Consider the following 14038-nt stretch of genomic DNA (forward strand, 5'->3'; position numbering starts at 1 on the left):
ACGTTTTTCTGAGACATCTCCTGATTCATTGCTTTATGAATCCTCATGACTTCTCCTGGATCAATGCATTATAAGCTTGGTAAAATTTTTGCCTTCTCTAAAAATAGATAATTACATCAATGTGCTATTTTCATATATAATTGGATGCTGTTAATATCCATTATTGCACCCCAGAGCCTATCTATCCTCGAGAAGTCTGCAAATCTACTCTCAACACAACAGCTTTTGCTCACATAGACCCAAGTGCTTACTAAATAGAGTCATTTTAATGTCCCCCCATCACTGCCAACTCATCATATTTGGAATCATTGTTGGATTCCATCATGTCATTAAATGTTCCTAATAATTATAGATTGTTTCATTTCTTTCAATGTTCATATCTCAATCTACGACAAATCATGTCTGTTTTGCTATAAGTGACCTTGATTGGCAAGGTCACAATTCAAAGCAGAGAAAGACAGTATGGAAAGTAGATAGGTCTGCCAGGATGGGACAGACACTTGAACACAAACAACTAGGGGTGAGAAGGAGGTCTAAGAGATGGTAGTATGTGGTATTCCGGAGTGTCTGGTGGCAGAAAATAAGCACGAATCCATGCAGGCATCAGCAAAACTCGCTAGGGAATCATATGGAGATGCCAAAGGATAAAGATAGTAATTGGCTATAGAGAGGCTGATAAGAAAAATGCCAAAAACAGTGCATATAGACTTCCTTCTAAAGAATATAGTATGAGAAGTGGGAGGGAGAATGATTTTCTAGTGGAGATAACTGACAAACACTGCATTAGCCATTTGATGAAGGTCAACAGTAATAAGTTGTTTTGATTTATGTACCCTTGATGTTTGTGCTTTTTCTCCTCGAGACTCTTTTTTTTTAATGTTTATTTATTTTGAAAGACAGAGAAAGAGTGCTCACACAAGTGAGTGGGGGAGGGGCAGAGAGAGAGGGAGAGAGGGAGAGAGAATTCCAAGCAGTTCTCCTCACTGTCAGTGTAGAGCCCAACACGGGGCTTGAACCCACAAACTGTGAGATCATGACCTGAGCTGAAATCAAGAGTCGGATGCTTCACCGAATGAGCCAACCAGGCACCCCTCTCCTCAAAATTTGTAACCCCTGTCTAACCATGAGGAAAACATCACACAAACCCAAATTGAACATTCTATAAAATATGTGACCAGTATTCCTCAAAACTTACAAAGTTATCAAAAAAAAACCCAAAAAACAAAAAGAATAAGAAACTATCATAGGGTAAAGGATCCAAAGGAGAGATGAAGACCAAATATAATGTGGTATTTTGGATGGAATCCTGGAACAGAGAAAGAACATTAGACAAAGGCTAAGGAAATCAATCTGAATTAATTATAGGTTTTAGTTAATAATAATGTGTCAATATTTCTTCATTAGTCATGATAAATGTATCAGGGGAAAAGTGAATGCAAAAATGCAGAAACTCTCTGTAATATTGGTGCAACTTTTCCATAAACCTTTAATTATCCCCAAATTTTTTAAAAATTAAAAATTATGTCGAGTTGAAAAATGCAGAGGAAATTGAGAAAAATATTCAAATAGATATCAGATGCACAGATCACAGAACAAAGATAAGAACATTGGGCTGAATGTTGGGGCAGTTGGCATAAGGTTGAGCAAGGGTTTTGGTTAGAGGACAGGAACCTTTTTTCAGCAATGGGCCAGACAATACTTTCAGCTTTGCAGAGCACATAGTGTCCTTCACATCTATGGAACTCTGCTGTTAGTAACATAATAGTAGCCTCATACAATTCATAAACAAATGGGCATGGGATGCCTGGATGGTTCTGTTGGTTAAGCGTTCAACTCTTGATTTTGGCTCAGGTCATGTTCTCACTCTCACGGTTTGTGAGTTCAAGCCCCGCATTGGGCTCTGTGCTGACTGCATGGAGCCTACTGGGGATTCTCTCTCTCCCTCTCTCTCTGCCCTCCCCCATTCAGTCTCTCTCTCTCTCTCTCTCTCTCTCTCTCTCAAAATAAATGAATAAACTTAAAAAATGGACATAACTGTTTAATAAAACTTTACTTACAAAAATAATAAGTGGGCTGGATTTCATTACCGGGTTGTGGTTTATTAGCCCCTGGTCTGTAAAGACAAAGGTAATTAAGGGTAGTAATTAATTGGGATAACAACAGAGAAAACAGGACAAGAACTTTGTCACTGGAACTGGAATTTAAAACAGGGCTTGATTAAATGAACACATGATCCTAATTACCTGAGCAGTGGTATGATTCAGAGTGATTTAAGAAACTACCTTTATTGTGGGTTGTCAGAGTTGTTGAATCGAACTCTTTAAATTCCCATGAAGACATGATCTGCTCCAGAGGCTGTACTAAGAGGACTAACAGGTGCAAAGTCTAGACCATTCTCTCTGACCAGTAGCCAGAAAACAGATTGCTCTATTTTGCTGACCAGGCTCAGTCCCACTTCCAGTCTATAGTCAACCACATTGATAAAACGCCATTATTTTCTACAAAATCTTTTTGGTTTATTTCTCAGAAATCACAACTCATTCTTTCCTGAAGGACACAAGACAGACAAGTGTTTGTCTTGTTTGCTTCTACAATTTAAGGATCTAAGAATGGGTCAATGCTCCCTCAAAGATTGAGTTGGTCTTTGCTCATTTTGTCTGAAAATGAAGGATTTATAGATTAAAAGCATCAACTTTTCTTTGGATTCCACAATCTCGAAAAAATAATAGACGTAAACATTCTTGCTACATTTCCTAGAAGTTTGACATACTTCAGGGCCAAGGTGGATAGAATTGAATGAGAACTGACAAAGATCAGAGAATGTTATTTCAGGGAAATAAAACAAATTGATTGAAGGTCAACATGTTGTCAGAACCCAGATAAATTCAGGCTGAACCCACAGTTTAGGATGTATTGGTCTGATTATTTTACCAAAAAGTTTTTAAAATTTTTATCCCCATGGTTTGCTTTTCATTTGCCCTTTTTGTTGTATTATACTCTCCTTTAAGGGCACTTGTAGACTTCTCCCCTCATCACTCTATCTGAGAAAACAGACAGTTGTTGTTATTTAGTATTACAAGACTGTACTGGAAAGGAGGGGCACTCACATGGTTTACGATCAGGAACTCTTTTTATTCCTCAAATGTCTTAAGGTTAAAATGGGAAAAGCTTACAGTGGTGGAAGGGTGGAGGGTTCAAAATAAAATGCATCTAGTAGAAGAAGGAAAGGTTACTAAATCCCGGAAAATATCAAGAAGTGGGTCATAGCACTTTCAGTGGGGTCAGCAATCTCCCAGGGTGTCTGCAAAACACTGGTAGAAACTTTCTAAAGAAAAGTTCGAAACTAGAATTCTAGCTGCTTTGCCAGGCTCTCAGCATTCTTATATCTATTTCTGAAAAACTCACTGGCCAGAGTTAGGGGGATGTGGATTCTAATTACAGATTAATTTCCAAGAAGCTGAGCATCCTTGTTTAAACCAATTTACACATTCTAGAGTTATCTTGCTTTATTAAGACATTTAAAAGTTTAAACTATATCAGTGATTTCTAATTGGACAGCATACTAGTATTAGTTAACATATCATGTAGTCAACAGCAGAAATCAAAACTTCAGCAAAAAATAAGATTTACTGGGTGAATATTAGAGTTGATCAACATTGCTGCAAAAGATACACAAACCATGGGAGGCGCATGAATAAGAGCAGCTCTGAGATTCTCACTAGCTGGAGTTTATGGATATTTTTTCCCCAACTCGCTGCAAATAGGATGACAGCCTCAGGCATCTTCAGTTTTTGGTTTATTCCATTCAGACTTCAAATTCTAGAGAATGAGAATCTAAATGGCCTCAGTAGGTCAATAGTCTACCATTAATTGAGTCAGCTATGACCAAAGGTACAGGATCGTGGTCCAGCCCTGCGAGAACCCAAATAAACTATTCTTCCCTACACTTAAAGATTCCTAAATTAACATGATTCTAGTATGATCCATCATCATGTACAACCATACATGCACTCACATCCCTTCTACTGGAGACAAGCCATTTTTTACTCCCAGTTCCTGAATTCACATTTGATGTTCTGCAGTCTCTGTTGTCGTCTACATTGCTGATAAACCATTTCAGATCTGTCTCCTTTTCATCCTTTTCAGCACCACTGCAGTTTTAATTCATGTATTTTATTTTTCTTCATACACAAACACATATGCTCCCAGGGTGACCATACCCCCAGCTTTACTGACCTATGTGTAAAGCATCTTCTTTGTCAGAGGTGAATTAGGATTAGATCTGTGTCTTAATTGTGGCTAGTGAGTGATGTGAAGACAAGTCCCAGAGGTTCCTTGGAAAAGTATCCTGCCTTTAGATACAGTGAATAAGTTATTTTATCTTTTACTCTGAGTGTTCCAGTGCCTAGATGTGAGGTTCAATGTGCTGAAAGCCATTGGCTTCCACCTGAATAGAAAGCTGATGTAGAGAGGTGAGAGAAGCAAGATGACCCAAGGGAAATGAAGCAAAGCCTGCTCTACTTCAAACTTTCCATTATGTGATTTACTTAAAATCATTTTATGTGACTTGCAGCTGAACAGATTCTAATTTGTACTCTAGTTTCTGACTCCAAAATATTTTAGTAATGCTTTTTCTTCCTCTATCTGTTTTGATCAAATTTACGTTTTCTGGATCTATGAAGAAAATAATATTTTCCTTTTATAAATATACCCTACAGATGATAGAGGAATACAAGAAACATGAATATTAACATATGTAATCTGTTTTTTTATGACAACCCTGAAGTTACAGTGTCCTTGAATTTGCAACCTGAGGTATGGATGTGATTTAATATCTCCACTACCCTTTCTATATTACACATGGATTCACGTGGCAACTTTACTTGCATGGAGAAGCCAGGGAAGACCTTAATATGAAGAATATGAAGTCTTGACTATTGAGATGGTAGAACAGGAGACAGCCAACAGGAACCACTCTTCTTCTGGATATTATTGTACGATACCCATCATATTTACTCTGGGTGGTCAGATTCAGTAACCTCAACAAATATTCCTTTTTCATGATTTCTCCATTTACATTAGGAGTTGCATAGGGGCACCTGAGTGGCTCAGTCAGTTAAGCATCCAGCTCTTGATTTCAGCTTAGGTCATGATCTCACAGTTCAAGGGTTTGAGCCTCAGGTCGGTCTTTGTGCTGAACAGTGTGGAGCCTGCTTGGAATTGTCTCTCTGTTTCCCTCTCTGTCCCTCTCCCATTTGTGTGCTCTTTCTCTTTCTCTCAAAGTAAATAAATAATAATAAAAAAGGAGTTACGTAAAGCCAAGTCACACTTTCAGTTACTCCAATTCAGAGAAACCATAATTCTCTTGCATAATAAAACCTTTAGTCTGGTACAACCCAAGGAATTTAAAATTTTCAAGGTGGACTATTAGCTATAATACTGATAGATACTTTGATCCCCTCTACCACTGCTCCTTTGTTCATAACACTGGGTTTATCTCTAGGGTATAGAAATAGATTATCTCTATGAGAAAAACAGCACCCTATCATCCAAATGTATTGTCCCCCAGCTTCCAATAGGCTTTTCTATTATTTTGAGTACCAGTTGCTTACAGCTGATGGATAGAAAATAAGACCAGTGAATCTCAGAAGCAACAGTCCCTTGTTTACTTCCTTTATTTTGAATTGGTTTCTTGGTTGGATGCAGAGTATAAAGCATTGAGTAATTTCATGGATGAATGATATTGACAGCGGCAGGGAAAGTAACTTCAAATCTAGATTAGGTGTCTATTTGGTGAGGACAAATCTTTGCTCCTTTCATGACAGAAAAGGTCACATGTAATCAACCTACTACCAGAGAGCTGCCTGGGCTCCTAATGCATGATGTCATATTATGGATTCAGACTTGGTCTCAGCAAAAGGGATGGCCAAGCCAAGCCTGGTGAGATGCAATTCCATATGGTTAAACCTACAGATCGATCCCATCTCTCCTCCTTTACCCACTTTGTTTCTTGGGCTTAATGTACCAACACTGGCCTGGTTGGGAAAGAAGGCTTATGGACATCCACAGAGGCTCATTCTGTCCTTCTGAATTTGGAGAGGCTATTTTGCAATAGTAGTCTTTTGGCTAAAGATACAAATATTTTAAAACTCTTTTCAGTACCTTTCAAGACATCTTCACTGAAAACCTTTGGTTCTGTTTTTAAGTCTTATCATTGCAAGCCAATAATTTTGTAGCACTGCTATAAGTCCATTCTTAGATCTTCAGACACATGCTCTTTCACCAAAACTCCATCTCACAAAATCCTCTAATATTGCTATTCAAAGTCCTTTATTAGATATCTGACTGAACTATCAGTCACTGTCTAAGAATCAGTATATATCTTGACCTGAGGCCATCTCAGGCAAAGTGAAAAACAAGGTGCAGTTTTTGAAGATCTGCCAATGGAAAGATTTTTTTTCTCCCTCATTTGATAACCCCTGAGAAGGGACTTAACACTGCTGCAAAACACATATGGCTAGGGCTACCATACTGTGTGATGCCATCCCTAAAGCAGGCTCAAATTTTTCATCTTCTTCAACTGGTCATTATACCATGAAGTCATAACGAATAAGAGGTGCACTGGGGTTGTGTTTGAGTAACTGTTTGAGGCTTTAGGTTCTTTTTGGAGCTATTTCTGAATGGAATGCTTTTGGGTGTGCTTAGTCAGAAGGTTCAGAAAACATCTGGTCTGTGTTGCCCTTTAAGTCCAATGGTCACATGCTCCCTTAGGACCAGGAGCTCTTTCTTAAGGAAAACAAACAAAACAAAAACAAACAAACAAGCAAACACAGGTCCTTGTTAAATAATTCCTGACCTCAGCGTTCTCAGTTTTACTACCCTGCTCTAAGTTCAGATCATGTGCCACGTAGTATTCTAGTCTGTTGCAGATATATTGAATATGAACTTACTAATACAGTACTTGGGGCAGAAAAACCAGATCAGTAGCCTATCTTAGGTGGAATATTAGTTAACTGTTTCTACATTTTAAAAAATCACCCGAAAATGTAGTGGATTAAAGCAACTACCACTTATCTCACAGTTTCTGTAGGTCAGGAACCTGGAAACAGTTTAATTGTGTCTGTTAGTTCAATGCCTTTTGTAAGACTGAATCAAGCTGTTGTTCAGGGTTACGGTCTCATCTGAAGGTTTGAATGGAGGGAGAATCTGCTTCCATGGTCACTCATGTAGTTGTTTCTAAGAGTCAGTTAATTGAAAGCTGTTGGACTATGGGTATTAGTTATTTTCTGGATGTTGGCCAGAAGCCTTCTTTAGTTCCTTGACAGGTGGATCTCTTCCAACAGCAGTTTGCAACAGTGTATCTGGCTTTATGAGAGTGAAAAGATGAGAGAGGAAGAAGAAAATCAGAAACATTTTCTGTAACTTAATCATGGGAGTGATATGCCTTCAATTTTGCAATATTCTATTTGTTAGAAGCATGTCACTAGATCCAGTACAGACTCAAGGGGATGGGATTAAAAAGGACTTAAAAAACCAGGAGGCAGGGATCATTGGGAACCATTCTAGAAGGTGTCTACCATAGATGAATGACCTCAATTAAATCATAAGACATTTTTGTTCATCTGACAAGTGGAAGAAGGGCATCTAGATATGGTTATCATCCAACTAAGCACAAGAGATATTAAGTGTTCTTTTTCATCAAAGAAGACATAGGCTGTGTCTTTCCTTTGTAGTGCATATCTCAGACCAGCCCAGATCAATATACCTCTAGGAACTTCGCTGAGGTTACTGTGTCCTATATTTGTTGTGAGATTTTTCTCCTGTCTACCATTATCCATAAATTTTTGAAAAGTCTGTCGGGAATTTACTACTCATGTTTACTTAGTTCTGTCAGGATTTCATCATTAACATAATAAACTAGTCTAATGTCTTGGAAGGCTCCAAGAGATTAACCTTTCTATAGCTTAGATTGTGGCAGTAATAAAGTGGCAAAACCTTATTGGCATAGTGTTCCCACAGCAGGTGAGAGAGCTTGGCTTTGTGTAGTCTCTATGTATTGGAAAAAAAAGAAAAATGTGTTTGCTAAGTCAATAACTGTATGCTAAGTACCAAAGGGCATATGTGGAGCAAGAGTCACAATTAAAGTCATTCCCTGCTTAAATTAATGATAAGAAGATTTATTAACTTAGACCCATCAGACTTCCCTTCAGGTCAAATCAGAAAATGCATCATTGCTGTTGAAGAAACGAGGAAAGGTAAAGCACTTTTGAAAGATTCCCTTAAGAAGGGTGGGGGGGGGGGAAATCTACTGGAGTTTAATAGTGTACAAGAATGAGATGGGAAAAATATCATATTTATAGTACAGAATTCATAAAATTTATGCCTCTTAATGTTTTTAAATTCCTTCCTTTACTTTTGGCCTTTCAGGGTCAGTTAACCTTACCCATGAGTAGCATGGAACTCAGTCTAGCATGGAACTGTAGCTGTTTCTTGAGCACAGAATATAGTATCTCAGGTGGGTTATTGTGTCTATTGTAATGTATTCTGTCTGATACAAATTTCAGACTTTTTCTTCTTCTTCAACACCTTCCAAATTGTCTGTAGATGTTGAACAACATATGAGAAAAAAATACATTTTCTTATGGATTGCTATTCAATTGCGGCAAGAGAGTTCAATATAAGATTGCAAGAAGATGCCACGTAAAGATTTTTGTAGGTGTGTTTCAGTTAATATTGCTACATGAAGAAACACTACAAGGTATTGTGGCGTAAAACAGTCACTTAATGATACGGATTCTATGGGTTAGAAATTTGTAAAAAGTCATGCTGAAGACAGAGTATCTCAACTCTCTGAGCTCTGAAGCCTCAGAAGGGCAGATTTCAAAGGCTGAATGTGATTTAAATATGGAAGCTGAAATCACCGGGATGCATCTCCACTCACCTGTTGAGAGGTTGATGATAGTTGTGGACCAGAACTTCTACACAAGGCTGTTGCATATGATCTTGCCACTTTCTCTAGTTTGAGCTTCCTTGTGACATAGTAGCAAGTTCTGAAAGCACGTATCTCAAGAGAGAGGAAGTGGAAGCTGCAGCTTTCCTAAGGCTGAGGGTTTGAGACCAGCATAGTCCAGATTTGGTGGGAGAGGATATGGACCCCATGTCTCAATGGTAGGAATGTCAAGGAGTTTGAGGGCCATATTTTTTTTAAATTTTTTTTAATGTTTATTTTTGAGACAGAGCATGAATGGGGGAGGGTCAGAGAGAGGGAGACACAGAATCTGAAGCAGGCTCCAGGTTCCGAGCTGTCAGCACAGAGCCCAACGTGGAGCTCAAACTCACAGACTGTGAGATCATGACCTGAGCCGAGGTCGGATGCTCAACAGACTGAGCCACCCAGGCACCCTGAGGGCCATATTTTTAAGCTGCTACTGGAAAGATATGATTCTTCAAATTTTCTGGCCCTTCTCTTATTTTGATTTTATTTATTTTTAAGAATCCAAAATTTCCTCAAAAATGTTCATATAAGAATCCCAGAGAATTTAATTTCTATAGTATTAACCCAACAGTTGTACTGAGTAAAGCTGTTTATTCAGCTGAGCCACATAAATTCCTTGAGTTTTCTTCATCTTGAGCTAAGAGTTTTTAGTTGTGACTTCATTGATTTCTTATTTTATCATTGTTCATAAGCCTGAACACTTCTCATCACCCCTTAGACAGGGTGCAGGGTTCAAATTTAAAATAATCTAGAAGCTGAAGCGCAAAATCAAAGTTGGAAAGAGCAGATTCTACCTATTCATAGGAAATTCCAGAGAATTGCTAATCCATACCGTAAAAATCTAAGGAAGGTGTTTCCAATGGTTCTAAACACCTACATGTTTCTGCAAAGCTTCCCTCTTTGTGGAAGAGAGGGAACAGTGAACAGAGAAGATATCATTATTGGCTAGCACCTAACTGAACCACCTACACTAGTGTGCCCTATATCAACATCTTTTATTCAAGGTATTGACAATTAGTTTCACAGGGACCCACAGAAACTGGTGCTGACTGATTTAGACAAGAGAGAATTTGTGCAATGTCATTGCAGGAGTTCATGAAATCAAAGGAAAAATGCACCAGGATCCTGGGCATCTCTGGGTTCATCAGCAGTGGAAGTGTCTGCATTTCTTCTTCTGAGGGTGCTGCCATTCAACTGACTCAGTTGCAGATACATCCAGTGGTCAAAATTCTTAAAAATTACTAGCTGTGTGTACTGTATAAAAATTACCCAGGGCATCATTTTATTTTCAGGGGAAATTCTCTTTTCCTCCCTTATTCTAAGGGTGAGAAATTACTACAGGGGCACATAAAGAACAGGAATAGAAAGTTTTGCTTGGGTTAGTAGTCAAACTTCTCTTTGGAGTTTAAAGAGCAGGAGCAAATGTCAGGCAAAGGTCCTCCTCCAGGAAAGTGGAATACTGCCAGTCCTAAGTTTAGTACCGCTGCTATCATATTTCTGCCAAATTCGGACTTGGGCTGAATCCAGAGGCTCCTTCTCTAATTGATGGGGTCTGGTGTGGTTCTTTATGTTCTTTGATTTACTTATCATCGGCTGTTCCCTAGTATGCATGCTTTTCCAGCCTCTGCTACATTGCTTATAGTGCTACCTATATACATGTAAGTGTTACATTCTCAGTGAAAAACAAATGAATTAATGGGGATAGGAAATTCAGAGAAATTAATTGCTGGGACATAATGGGGCTTTTTGTTTATTTTATTCTCTGTGTTTGTTGTAGCACCCCAAAATTAAGGGCTCCTTCAATACCAGGTTTTGTTACCTACATTAGGTTTCTGCCTCAGGACAGTATCCTTTATGTTTAATGGGTCAGCCAATGTAAGGACACCTGGAAGACAAAATACTGACCTTTCTATTGATAGGCCAATTTAATTAGTTCAGACTCTGCTTTCTTTTCATTTTAACTTCTTACTTACTTTAAAAGTTTATTTATTTATTTTGAAAGAGAGAGAGTAGGAGCAGGGGGGTGGGTGGTGGGCAGAGAAAACAGGAGAGAAAGAATCCCAAGCAGGCTCTGCACTGGCAGCTGAAGAGCCTGACTCAGGGCTCAGACTCAGGAACCAGGAGATCATGATGGAAACAGAAATCAAAAGTCAGAGGCTTCACCGACTGAGCCACCCAGGTGCCCCTAGACTCTTATTTCTATAGTGAATTATTTCTTTATCTTTTGATTTGTTTTTCCTTTCTTCGTTTAAGAAAGGCAGACTGCCACATGCAGTGCCTCATTTGGATGTGTCTGGAGTCTTGGCAGTTCGATTACCCTATGTTCTCCTACACATTGACCTTGAGAGCTCTTTTGGAAGGTTTAGCAGGGGAGCGCAGCTACTCATATACCTTTGATGGAAAAATGGTCCACCTCTACCAGGGAAGGTCGTCCTCTCTGAATGAGCATGCACACATCTTCAGGAGGGAGGCACATGGAGTCTTGAGGGAGGAAGGGGACCCCCGCCTGACCAGCCAGATCGCCGTCACACCCTATCTTGTTTGTTTTGTTTTGTTTTGTTTTTTAAATTTTTTTTTCAACGTTTATTTATTTTTGGGACAGAGAGAGACAGAGCATGAACGGGGGAGGGGCAGAGAGAGAGGGAGACACAGAATCAGAAACAGGCTCCAGGCTCTGAGCCATCAGCCCAGAGCCTGACGCGGGGCTCGAACTCACGGACCGCGAGATCGTGACCTGGCTGAAGTCGGACGTTTAACCGACTGCGCCACCCAGGCGCCCCTATTTTGTTTTGTTTTTTAATCAAAGTTGCTAAATAAAGTTAAATGGTTTTCCTTTTCCTTTATTTTCTGGATTGTATTATTCTCTTGATCATTGTTAGGTCATTCTTCAGCTCACAATGATTGGTTTCATGATTTTTTTAACCATTTGTTTCTGTTCTGAACATTTCGTTAGCAAAATCAATTATTCATATTCTATACCTTTGTTCACTGCTCACTGTGTCCTGATCATAGCTTCACGAATTTTTGAAGGGAATTTTAATGACTCTGCTGTAATATTTTAAAACTTTATTGAATTATAAGTTTCTTTACCTTCCCTGATTTACATAGTAACCACCTATCTATTATATTCTATAATCTTATCACCTATTTTTCCCCAATTTTCTTAAAGTCAATATATTTGAATAAGATTATAAAGTAGATAGTATATAAACTTCATTTTTATTTCCTTAACCGTATTTTTGTTTAAAAAATGTATCCATGGGGCACCTGGGTGGCTCAGGAGGTTAAGTATCTGACTTCGGCCAGGTCATGATCTCGTGGTTCATGCGTTCAAGCCCTACATCTGGCTCTGTACGGATAGCTCAGAGCCTGAAGCCTGCTTCAGATTCTGTGTGTGTCTTTCTCTCTCTTCCCTTCCTCCACTCTCTCTCTCTCTCTCTCTCTCAAAAAATGAATAAACATTAAAAAAAATTTAAATATATCCTTGCTTTTCGTCTATGTGACTGATTTGTGTGTATGTGTGTGTGTATTGTAAAATATATTAACAGACCACTCATTGGGATCTTTTTTTTTCTAATAACTTTTCTTTGAATAAAGACCCTTTTCATGACTGGCATGTTCTTCCCAAATAGAGTGAAATGATTTTTAATTTATCTACCATTTTTCCTCCCAGATGCTCTTGGAATGTTTCTCTCTGTTATTAAATGAAAGGATTTGTAGACAAAATTTTGCATCACCAATATGTTGATATGTCAGTGTATTTGGAGTCAAGTGGGATGGGTTGGAGGGAAGCCCAAGTATTGAGTCCTACTGCAAGAAGAATTCATTTTTGACACATTTTCTTCTCTCTTCCATGTTATTCTTCTACTCAATGCACACACTCAATTTGTTTGCCTGGGCTTCAAACTCTTGGCATCAGCTACAGCTATGTCACTTTTGCTTGTATCCCTGTCCACTACAGCTGAGAAGAACCCTGCTATACCAGGGAGAGGCACTGCTGTGCACCTGCTATCCCAATGCTGTGACCTCACCTGCCCATTGCCAGTTTGGAGCCGCTGGCTTAGTTTTCACTTGATCCGAGGCAGACAAAAACAAAACAAAACAAAACAAAACAAAACCCTTCAATGTTATATGCTCTTTATTTCTTTCATGATCCTCCTTCTTCCTTACATCCCTTTGACCTCTGGATTTTGGAATCTTTCTGGGTTCCTTTCTAGATCACTTCTTGCAACATCACAGTACTCTTTTCTTTCTCTCAGGACAGCAAAATTTCCTCTATTTTGAGATTTATTATCTGGATTCTCTTCTAATATGGCCTCATATATGTCATATTCAATAACAATTCTTTGACATTTAGTACACATTGATGGCACCATTTCCTGTTTCTGTTTATTATGCTTTTTCTCTCTGCTTATCTGTCTTTGTTGATCTTAGTCTGTATCTATAATAGTGATGGGGGTGAATGTGCTCAAGTTTCCATCGTTTACAGAGGTCTCTTGTCTTTTATTTTTTATTGTCTCCCTGCATAATTGTTAATTCTCACGGAGGAAAAAAAAAGAAAAAAGTGCATAGAGTTGGCGAGGTTTGCTTCTGGCCATCATGTTAGAGCAAGCAACCAGATCTAATCTTCATAATTTGTAACCAACATTCCCCTTAAGCCTTAGTCAGTCTCTGGAACAAACCCACATGTTCCGAGATTTATTCTAACACCCACAATCTTATGTCCTATTTCCCCTAACCATATCTTTTAGGAGTAAGCAACCACACCAAAGTGTTACTAGAAGAAGCATTTAGTTTTATAGAAGAGAGTTAAATTTTAAATGACAAATGAAGTAGATCTTAAACTATTTAAAAAGTGCTGAAGAAATGCCAGTATATTTAAACTGTGCAAAAAAGAAAATCTGTGTATTGTAACATGCACTTGGATTTTCAGTACATGAGGTTTAAGAGGAAAAAGAAGAAAGAGAGAAGAAAAAATGATTGCCTTATCCCACTCCCATGGCCCATCCCCTTGTGAAGAATCTTGTCCACCGTCCCTATCGC

The sequence above is a fragment of the Lynx canadensis genome, chromosome A3 (genome assembly GCF_007474595.2).
Source record: "Lynx canadensis isolate LIC74 chromosome A3, mLynCan4.pri.v2, whole genome shotgun sequence".
Classification (NCBI taxonomy): Eukaryota; Metazoa; Chordata; class Mammalia; order Carnivora; family Felidae; genus Lynx; species Lynx canadensis.